Source organism: Caretta caretta, chromosome 13 (assembly GCF_965140235.1).
Source record: "Caretta caretta isolate rCarCar2 chromosome 13, rCarCar1.hap1, whole genome shotgun sequence".
Classification (NCBI taxonomy): domain Eukaryota; kingdom Metazoa; phylum Chordata; order Testudines; family Cheloniidae; genus Caretta; species Caretta caretta.
This window is the reverse complement of record NC_134218.1, coordinates 30,670,784-30,680,178: the sequence shown is the minus strand read 5'-3', so window position 1 is coordinate 30,680,178 and position 9,395 is coordinate 30,670,784. Positions and strand designations below refer to the sequence as shown.

The 9,395-nt window shown below is 48.6% G+C and overlaps 1 protein-coding gene across 6 annotated transcripts in view; it reads left to right on the top strand.

The window, feature by feature from the left end:
* The first annotated feature begins 5,913 nt into the window (after window positions 1-5,913).
* The window catches only part of CHD6 (chromodomain helicase DNA binding protein 6), a 181,725-nt gene continuing 178,243 nt past the window's right edge, over window positions 5,914-9,395 (top strand). For 5 of the 6 annotated variants that reach the window (XM_048820470.2, XM_048820465.2, XM_048820469.2 and 2 more), the window contains exon 1: window positions 5,916-6,004. The gene's annotated coding sequence lies outside the window, so the exon portion shown is untranslated. Of the gene's footprint in view, window positions 6,005-9,395 lie in introns of all 6 variants that reach the window. The other variant, XM_048820466.2, reaches the window with a different exon arrangement.

Here is a 9,395-nt window from a genome sequence, read left to right as displayed (position 1 = left end):
TGTTCACTACAAATCCTTTAATGCCTGCCAGGGATAGGTGTTGTATGTTCATATAAGGTATGTTACATATGATGTTACCTAGTGGTTGAACATTATAATACAGTTTAGCATTCTATTACACTTGGGGTCTTTCTCACTCTTTTAAGCAAAACCCAACTCTCCATCAAAAAACAGTTTTTCCAGAAACTTTTCAACCAGCCCAGGCTGCTAGATCCTGTCTCCTGACCCCTGGTCTTCTGCAGCAGCCTTTCTGTTCCCTGCAGTTCTTTCATCTGGCTGTTCTTAATTCTCTCAGCTGGCTCTCCAGACAGATCTTTCCTCGAGCTGGTGCTGCTACCAGCTCCATCCCCTAATGGACTCAAGCAGCTCTTCTTATACAGAGGCTTTCATTATCACCTGAGGCCTGGTTCCCAGCATGCACAGGCCACCTCTTAGTACCTCCCCCTCGGGGGCCAGTTCAGGATTGTTCCCCACAGTCTGTTCTCCAGATCTTTGTCCAGTCTAGTTTGAAACATCCCCAACCATGGGGCACTCTCTTCCCTCCCACAGATCTGAGATCCTGCTCTGTAAAGAAAGTTCCCCAGATCTTTGCAGGCTACATGATGCACCCAGAGCTCAGTATGGGACAGTAGGAAAGGGGAGAAATGAGTCATTGCGTAGAAGGTCAGCCACCAGCAGGGGACATGAAGGGATAGGGAGAAAAGGAAGAAAGGGCACCATCAAGGGAAGGGGCATACCCACTGGGGTCCATTACTTTTCCTCTCACTGAGTCTGTGTTGCCTGATTGGGACACTGTGCAATGCAGAATTTGCACAGAATTAATGTTCTGTGCAGAATTTCCTTTTCCCCTGCAGAACTGGTGCTGCAGAGCTTCTGGCTGCCACTAGGGGCCACTGGACTTGGCAGAGCCCAGCTCCCCAGCTCACAAATAGAAAACACTGCTGGAGGGGAGGAGGATGGAGCTGGAGGGTTTCCGCCAACTGCAGTTCCTGGCATGCCCTGAAGGAAGGAGGCGGCATGCAGGAAACTCCATAGAAGCTGGGGACCAACCGGCTGTTTCTCCCTCTGGATCCCTGGGCTCTGGGGGGAGGGAATGCAAGTGTTGGGTGGGGCATGGCTGGGCTTTGGGGGGAGGGGATGTGGATGTCTGGGCTGGGGGGTGCCCCACAGCTGGGACCTGTGGTGTGGGTGTCTGGGCCTGCAGCTGGGCTCTGTGTGGGAGGGGCAGAGAAACAGGAACTGGGTTGTTGTAGGGGTTTTTCTTAACTCTCTACTCCTGTGGTTTTTGTTGTTGTTGTCTGTATTGTTACAGAAATAGTTGCTCACAGATATTTTGAAAATAAATTACCAAAACTGGTGTTATTTTGTGTTATATATATAGTGTTATTTTGACAAATAAAATATGCAGAATTCTGCATAATGTTAAAAGGTTGTGTGCAAAAATTTTTAATTTTTTTGCAGAGAATTTTTAATTTTTCAGTGCAGAATTCCCCCAGGAGTAACAATCGCTATCAGTGACAGTTTTTGATGGTTATACTGTGAGTTGCATTTGGATGACTACATTTTCTGGCTCTTGGCAATGCAGCAACTCTCTTTAGCGTTGGGCTGAAAAATGCTGAGCGTCTCTCTGGATGTGCTGGGTGCTCACAGTTCTTTCAAAGGTCAATGAGATGGGGTGGAGGGCTCTCAGCTCCTTGCAGGACCTAGAGCTTGATAAATTATCACTAGTCTGCCCTTGAGCACACAGGCTAACTGCTGGGGCCACACGTCTTGAGGTAAGATCACTTCTGGATCTCAGAGTATGTGGGAATAGTGCAGTTTGGACCCTATTTGAAGCCAACAGAGTCTTTGATATTGACTTTAGCGGGAGCAGATGTAGGTAAGAACTTTGGGGCAAACCAAATTTATAGATTCTTAGAGACCACCAATGCTGCCTGTGTGCAGTGATCAAGCAGAAATCCTCTGTGTTTTCTGCAGATTTGACACACACTGTGCTAGCCCTGTTCTGTTCTGCTATCAGTAGCAAAGTGAAATATCATCACACAAAACTTGCCTTTCCAAATCTGCTTTGTGTTGGGCATGATGATCACTTTTATTGTGAGAAGTCTAACTTAGTAGCACAGTCCTGCTTAAGACTGAACTGGCAGATGACTTTCCACTACAAAGCCATCCTTTCAGGATTTATAACACAAAGATTGTTAACCAGTTTCAGGTGCTTTTTTTCGCACAGAGAACTAAAAAGTGATTAGTCTTTACATGAATTGCTGTTGGTATTTTGATAATAAAAATACAAGTTATTTTTCAGAGCGTTCTTCATACAAAGAATTAGGAGTTAATTCTGAGACAGAGAGTAAAGAAAAGGATGAGGGAAGGCAGGACATAGGGAAATGCAGAGAGGTCAGGAACACTTGGCAGAGAGAGAGAGAGAGGGAGAGGGGGTGCAAAGATAGAGTCAAAAAGGAAAGGAGTTTGGGGAGAAGCACTTTGCACATTTGGATCTAGCAGATCTGATGTAGTCAGAGGGGGAAAAGTGATGCCCAGAACGGGGATAGGGTAAAGACTCCAGTGGATGTAATAGAGACAGATCAACTCCATGTACAGTGGAATAGTGGGAGGCAGCGAGGGGGGAAGGAGGCAAGGGGAGTTATAGGGTTGTTTTGTAGATTCAAATGCACCAGAAGTTTTCAAAGTGAGATCTGAAGAGAGAAAGCATCTGTCTGGCTTGCAGGAAGGGTGGGGGATCCCAACCACTCAGCAGGAGGCCTAGAGTGGAGTGAGTGTGCAGGGGGAGTGCATAGCCAAGAGTTGCGGGATGCTAGAATACATAAAGCTCTCAGGAGGTCCAGCAGAGTGCAGCCTGGCAATGGGGGTTTTGAGAACCAGTAGGTCACATAGGAATTGATTTTGAGATGGGCAAGGAAGGTGAGAGGGGATGGGGTGATCCCATGCTGGGGCCCTATTCCCCTCACTCTGGTTACAAGTAGCTCCTATTGATGCCCAAGGAATTACTCGTATCCTGTGAGAGGAGATTAGGGACCCTGCTTTCTATGGGGTAGGCTCATGTTTAATAAGACTTTAATAGATTCCTAACTTGTAAGATCAGCAAGGACCATTATGACCATCAAGTATGTCCTACATAACACAGGCCAGAGAATAACACCTAATGATCCCTGCATGAGTTTATAACTTCTGTTTGAACTAGAGCAGAACTCTTAGAAAGACATCCAGTCTTGCTGTAAAGACTCCACCACATCCCTTGGCAATCTGTTCCAATGGTTTAACACTTCCAGCGACTGTTTCTTACGTCTTTGTCAGCTAGATTGACGAGCTCTCTGTTTCCAGAAATATTTTTCCTTCTGTAGGTACTAAATGACTATTATCAAGTCACCTCTAATCCTTCTCTTTGCTAAACTGAAGAGATTGAGCTCCTTAAATTGTTTGTTGTAAGGCAGGTTTTCCAGATCTTAAGTCATTCTTGTGACTCTTCTTTAAAGCATCTTCAAATTTTCAGCATCCTCTCTAAAGTGCGGATACCAGAATTGGACACAGTAATAATCTAGCAGTGGTGTCATCAATGGTATATACAGAGATAATACTACCTCCCTAGTTCTAGTCGACATTCCTGTTTACACATCAAAGGATCCAGTGGGAATTTATGAAGATTGAGGTGCTACTCAGCAAGAGCAAGGGTATCTGAATCTTGCTCTAAAGCAAGAGAGTGCCTCAGGTATATAATTAAGAAAGGTGGCTATTATCCATGCACATTATCTCCAGCAGATTTCCTACAACTTCTCACTATGCTATTCTAAGGACAGAGTAACTCAAAGCCAGCTGATCTATTCTAAAGATCAGCTCTTCAAAGGTTATCTAGCTTACCTCCCAGACAATGCAGGATCATTCCCTAAATTCTATTTTCTGGTGCTTTCCCAGCCTCGTTTTGAATATCTGAGCCACTATTTTAATAATCTGTGTTAAGATTTTTTAAAATATACATATTTACAAGATGTCTATTGATCAAATAAACAGTTAATATGTCAGTAATAAGTGAAACAAGTTACTGTTTGGATTCCCAACTGTTTGGCAACCCCAGAGCATGGGAATAGCTGGGGAAAATCAAGGCTGATAAGAGAAACTGGAACAACACTAGTCTAATCATGCTGAAAAGAAGCACCAAGTTGTATAGTATGATTTACCAAGGAGAGAATATCAGATTCTGCAGCACACAGAGGGAATCAATGAGATTTAGACATTAGGGCCAGTTGTGACACACTGGTATGACGAGTGTCTTGTGGCAGCGCTGGACAAGGTACAGATAGTCACATCTGTGATGTAATGGTATGGGAGCTTCTCTGACACAAAGGAAGGGCAAGTGGTTGCTGGAACAGGGTGTTAAACACGTCTATTGGCCTGGGTCTCAGTGGTGCTGAGCTTTCATTGACTGGCATGTGAAAATCAGGATGGTATCTCCCTAGGGGAAAAAAAAGATTGAAATTGATGAGTTCTGGGCACTTCACTGTGGGGGACATTAATCCCACTTGGAAAAGACGTCCCAGAGAGAGAGAGAAACCAGCAGAAGGTGGACAATGTTGGGGGTGAGCTGGAGAACAGAGATTGTAGAGGCCACCAGGAACCGCAGCGGCTCCCAGGAGCTGGGGCACCAGAAGAACTAATGTGGTATTTAAGATCACCAGGGGGCTGAGTGAAAAACTGCTGCATCTCATGAGAACAAGGAGGTGAAAAGAAGGTGAAAAGACAGGAGGCCCAAAGACCCGTCTGCTGTCTCCAACCTGTTCTGCTGGGCCAGGTTATCGGAGACTCTGTCACACCCTGTTCCAAAGACCCCTGTAGTACATCTGATCACTGTACGGGGTCAAGGGCTGAACCCTTATGTTTGTTGTTGTCCCTTCTCTCCTGGAAGGCAGGATTTCACAGCACTCTGAGTGGTACTTGGGAAGATTTCACCACTCCGCAGCTGAGTACTTTGGACCATCCCTGCAACAAGTCTAACAAAGAGCAGTGCCCTAATTGGAGCATGTTTGCAGAAAGAGAAGGAGGCTCTGAGAGCCTTTGGCCCTCTATATCATGCTTATTTCTACCTTTTTTACGGCATAAATTAAGGCTCCAAAGAACCCAAGTGCTGTTTTAATTACAGGCATTTGCCCCATATGTAGCTGCCCCCCTATTAAATACCAGGGGTAAATAAATACATTAGAAAATAAAGGGCTCCGTTTACATTTTATTAACTCTCATTGCAGCCACGAGCCGACAGATATTTTGTGGGGAGGCAGCACGGGTTAGAGGTGGTACCCAGCAGTTTAACATCCAAGAGCTGCAGCCCCAGGCAACTGGCATCCCTGCCAGTGCCCTGCTTTCTCCTCCTCTCCCGCGGCGAGCAAGGATGCACTGCAAAGCCCTGCACATTCCAGCTTTACACATTGTGTTTTTGTGCAGGAAATTTCACATCCGGGAAATGAAAGGCGAGCAAAGACGTGGAATGCAAAGGGGAGAGGTTTTTTTTTTTCCTGGTTGGAGCAAGTAAAACCCCCCTTGATTGGAGGATGCACTGGAAATTCGGGGTTGCCCCCCGCCCCAAGCCCCGGGAACTTGCAGCCGCCGTTGCCCTGCGCGGCAGAGCTGGAAGGCGAGAGGGGGCGAGAAGCAGCGGGGCAAGGGCTGCAGAGCCGGGTGGCTCGAGGGGCTGGGGTGGGGGTTGGGGGGGGGGGGGGGCTGCACGGCCCCGGCCCAGCCAATCCCAGCAGCGATCACATCAATGCAAATAGGAGCACAATGGAGCTAGCAATAAGCACGCTGCAGCCAAGCTTGAGCGGGGCTGCGCGTGGCTGACGGGCCGGCTGGCCAATGGCAGGCGGGCGGGCCGGCCAGGGGCCAGTGGCGGCGGCGCGGGGGCGGGCCGGGCCAGGCTAGGCTGCGCGCGCGGGGCGGCTGGCTAAACTTCACCAAATAATAGCTGGCTGGGCTTTGGCTGCCGCAGGAGCCATTTTAGGTAAGTTCTGCGCCCAACTTCGGCGGCGGCGGCGGCGCGGCGCTGGCGGGGCCGTCCCGGGCGCGGGGCGCCGCCCGATGAATGAACTCGGCGGCCGGGGCCCGCGCGGGGCCGCCGGCGGGGGGGCCGGCCCGGCCATGGCGGGGGGCTCCGTCCTTGGGCTGCGGCCCGGCCCGGCGGGTCACACCTGTGGGGGCGGCGCGGCCCGGCTGGTTGCGGGCACCCCCGGGGCCGGGCTCCCCAGGGGCAGGGGCTGTTCCCCTCCCCCCGGCAGCGTCGCTGTGAGGGGGGCGGGACCGTCTGCCCCGGAGAAGTTGTGGCCCGCGTCCAGCGCTCCGCCCTTCCGCCGCTGCCCCCGGCCCGCCGTCCGGGACGGTACCTGGCCGGAGCTGGGTCGAGCCTGGGGGGCGGGGGCAGCCCGCCCTCCTGCCGCGGAGCTTCGCGCGCGCTCACCTGCGCGCTGCCCGCCGGCCGCCAGGTGCGGGCATCCCTCGCTGGCCGTTTGGGAGCGGGGGCCGCAATGCTCCGGCAGCGTGCGGGGCCGAAGTGTGCCCCTGCCAGTGCCCCTGCCCCGGGGGCTCTGGGGCTGGCGTGGTGCGACGTGCGGCCAGCCCGATACCATGGCACTGGGCAGTCCCTCCGGAGCGAGCCCGTTTGCAGTGACACGGGGCACTGCGGGCCCGGATGGCATCCTACAGAAAATCTGAGCCGGTGGCGAACCATTGCCACTGTGAGCCAGTAACCCCCAAAGGAAGTATGCTACAGTTGGAGGTGAAGCCAGGTGGAGTCCAGAGTCAGTGCAGTCTTATGTAAAGTATCCGCTGTGGCTGTATGTAGGGGTCTAGGGCAACGGATGGGATTTAGGATCTGTGTTTGCCAGCGAGTAGTTAGAAATCAGATATGCTTCCAGATATTGGGTACCATGGTGCCCGAGTAGGGTGGCGAAGAGGGCTGCCTGGAATGTACGTATGGACTGCACACACTCCTATTGCAAAGCTGTTTATTAGCTGTGTCAGAAGAGAATCGGCTGTGCAGCATTTCTGGGTGTCTTCTCTATTTTGGTTAGAATTATAGCAAAGTAAATCCATAATTAAGTCTTAAAACTTTAAGGATAGCAGAGAAACCCCTTCAAAGGCCAGGGTACCATCTTTAAGGGCTTCCTGCCAACTGACCTATGGCAAGCAAGGTCATCTTCCACCTTGTATTGATTAGGAGATAGAAATGAATGCTATTAAGGAGCAACTCTTCCTACAGAACTGCCTGATCTGTTCTGCCTCTTTTGCTGTATGCAAAGGAGACGCAGATCTATTGTGACATTGCAGCCATGTCACAATATAATGGCATCACTGGCACAATAGAGTCTCATCTCATTCATGCTGCAGTCATCTCCAGGTTACCTAGCAGTTATGTTACAAAGCTTTAATCCTAATCATTTTGATTATTACTTTGTGGAATTATCTGTATCCTTACCAGTGACTTTACTGATAATCAGAATAGATTTCTTAGTGTTGATCAGTAGGGTTCTTAGGGTAAACGTTCTGAGAAGTCAGAGAGAGACAGACAAACAATATAAAAAGATGAAGACAAATCATCAGCTGATATTACTGGCTAGTGGCACACTTAACAGCTAAGATTTTCTCTATTTATCAGTTTACTTTCCTGACTATTGTGCTAAACTCAAGTAAAGTTAGGAGCTGAGGAGGATGAGTACACAGACTCTTTGTAGGTGCACAGGGAGCTGGTCTTGCTGGGACAGCTGCTGGCTTTTGATGTGGGAGATCCTTTTACTAACTTTGGTATGGAAAGTGCTTGGTTTATTTTTGAGTGAGTTGAGACACTTCTTGTGAAAACATAGTCTCCTCCTTCCCCTCACCCCCTCTTTAGGAAGCAGGGCAGATGCTTTCTGGGGCTAAAGAATGTTGGGTTCCTATTATTAGGTCAGTAGAGTAGCAGAACAGATTAAATGGTGATCCATAAGGGTTAGATTTTCCTATGCATCTATCTAGAAGGCTCTGATTCCTTTCTCTGTAATTGCTGGCCTCATTGAAGTGTGGTGTCTTTGGGAATGGCCTGATTGTTAGAGTAGTACTCCCAGACTGCCTCTCATTTCAAAGCCTTTCATTTACAGGTTTACAGATGCTTGGCAGGTGGCACTGCTCATATTGCTGAATTGTCACAGTGTTAGGTTGGTTAGAATATAGCCGAAATGAGAGGGAAAGTTGAGCAGTGCTCATGTGAGCCCACTGCAGCATGTTAACATTGTTCCCACAATCATATCCATGTTATAGGTAAGAAAGCAGCTGCTCCAGTGCTGTCTTTGATCTTTTGTTTACTTCATTCAGGTGGCATCTCTGTCATGTTCTTCTCCAGAAGGAAATTCATTTTGGGCCACCCAGCACCATAAATGCTTCAGACTTTACTCTTTTTTGCACAAGAAATAAATCCCTCTTGGAGAAAATTGGCTGGTTCACTTGTAGGCGGTGCCCCCTCTACTCTAGTTCTTTTTGGAGCTGCCATCCCCTGGTGTCCTCCTCACTGACTTGGTAGAGAAATTATTGTTCTTCCAGTACTGACTCTTATTACTTTCTTCTCTTTAGTTCTGAGATGTTAAAGGTTAAATAAATTTGAGTAAATGAGCAACCTTTTAAAATCACCTGCTAAGGAAAGGTCAGCAACTCCCTTTGGGGCCTTGGATGTGTCACTTGAACAATCTGTGCCTTAGTTTCCCCTTCTATAAGGGGTGTGTGCGCACATAGCAGAGATGTGTTGAAGGTTAATGAATGATGTCTATATAACACTTTGAAGGTGTAAAGTATGATGATTATAGTATGCAATATTATTAGGATTACATCCCAGCCAAACCTCTGTGGACACCTTATGTCAAGGGTTGGCAACCTTCGGCACGCAGCCCATCAGACTAATCCACTGGCAGGCCACAAGACGTTTTGTTCATGTTGACCGCCGCAAGCATGCTCCCCCCATTCCCCCCCATAACTCCCATTGGCTGGGAACGGCAAACCGCAGCTAATGGGAGCTGCGGGGGGCTGTGCCTGTGGATGGTCAACGTAAACAAAATGTCTTGCCGCCTGCCAGTGGATTACTCTGATGTGCCAAAGGTTGCCAACCCCTGCCTTACGTAGTGGTATTTAAAATGTTGCGAAATAAAAAGTAATATTTTAAACTGACTGACAGTGCAAGCCTGGTTCTTCACTCATTGGGATCTACGGACAATGTCTTGGAAATTGTTGCTGTCTTTTTTTTTTTTTTTCTTAACATCCAAAGCATCTAAACACAGCCATGGATTGTGATATTTCTCAGAAAGTAGCAGTCCCTTTTCAGGGGTCACCTCACCTACGTTAACAATTAACTAGCTTGACCCTCTGAAATTAGC